Source organism: Echinops telfairi, unplaced genomic scaffold, assembly GCF_000313985.2.
Source record: "Echinops telfairi isolate 266 unplaced genomic scaffold, ASM31398v2 ScPeMD7_5426;HRSCAF=6270, whole genome shotgun sequence".
Classification (NCBI taxonomy): domain Eukaryota; kingdom Metazoa; phylum Chordata; class Mammalia; order Afrosoricida; family Tenrecidae; genus Echinops; species Echinops telfairi.
The window spans coordinates 1,818,850-1,820,434 of record NW_022109325.1 but is presented as its reverse complement, the minus strand read 5'-3'; the positions used below and the strand labels follow the sequence as shown (position 1 = coordinate 1,820,434).

The 1,585-nt window shown below is 35.3% G+C and overlaps 1 pseudogene; it reads left to right on the top strand.

The window, feature by feature from the left end:
• Positions 1–634: 634 nt before the first annotated feature.
• Positions 635–1,074, top strand: LOC115871312 (annotated as a pseudogene).
• Positions 1,075–1,585: the final 511 nt, after the last annotated feature.

Genomic DNA, 1,585 nt, shown 5'->3' with positions numbered 1-1,585 from the left:
AATGGGTTAATGTTGGACTTGTGGGCTTGGGCAGCATTGGGTTGGGATGTTTTAATGATGCACATTTTCTTTACATAAAACTCTCTTATACACGAGTCGCTGTGATTTGTTTCTCCAAAGTACCCAGACTATTACACTGCAACTAGTTTAAATTATCTTCAGTAAAATTCTACTTGTGTGTTACAAAGTGGTCATTTATGTATTCTGTTAAATCATCTTTCTCTGGAATGAGCACATACAAGAACTTCTTTCAAGTCTTTGCCAGGCAAATATCTTTCAAACTTTAGTAATTATATGACTGCAATTAACTAAGTTATCCATTCAAAAGGAAGATAATGGAAGAATATAAAAAAGATCCATGATCTATGTGTATGCTGCCTATGAGAGACACATTTTAGACCCAAGGATACAATATTAGGATACAGATGGTTAGAAACAATGTGCAATATTGAAAATTAAAAACAAAGAAATACCTGGGTGGCAATATTGAAATGAAGCAGAACGGACTTTAAGATTAAATCCAACATTTAAAGATTGAAAAATGGAGAAATAGTTCAGTGATAATATTAGGAAACTTCATCATTTTCAATTTTGAGTAGAAAATCTAGTAAGTGAGATCTTATGACCCAGTATCATGGCAATCAGATGCAAGATCAGTCCCATCCTCAACAGCCACCTGGTCAATTTAGGGGGATGGCTCTGAATGCTGGACTCTGGACTGACTACCCCTGGGTGTAATGGACAGGTGTTTTGTTCCCAACAGCACATTTGGTCACCCTATGAGAGAAAGCCTTTGAAAGCAGATAGGCCAGGGCCCCTTCTTTGACATGCACATGATGGTGTCCAAGCCAGAGCAGTGGGTAAAGCCAATGGCCATCCTAGGGACCAATCAATATACTTTTCATCTGGCAGCTACTGAGAACCCAGGGGTTTTGATTAAAGTATGCAGAAGCAGGAGTTAACATGATTGTATCTGACAGTGCCATTACGAGGAGTGAAGATCCCAGATGGGTGTTCAACTTGTGAAGAAATGTTTGCTCAGAAACTGCTAAGAAACATTCTCTTTATCTATGAGACCTCAAACAGCTAAGTATTTCTGCTCATGAAATCTCCTTTTTACCTTAAAACAAGAATGTTGACTACCAAGTCATACTACAGTTTGGGCAGTACTCTTTTTCTAAGCAATTATTCATTCAAGTAACAGTAATTTTTAATAAAGAATATTCTAAAATGGTGGAAATTGTTGTGTATATTCTAATATATATTTTAGTGGCGGAATTTAAAGATTAGTGTGGTCAATACCCTTTTTTCGCTGGGAGAGTTGATTTGTTTTTAATAAAAACATAGCTCTATTAAGTTTGCAAAATAGAAATGTGTATTAATGCCAATGACAGCATATTAGCTACTATGAACAATGGATTTTTTTATTTCTAGCAAGAATTTCTGGTTTCTTGCCTATTTTGCAAAAGCAAATGAAGTTATTACATTTTTTCCTGCTTTATGTATTTGTGGTTTATGTATATATTCTTGATAATATGACCAGAGTATTAACACTTAAGAAAAAACTAAGATTGATTCTGCTGAG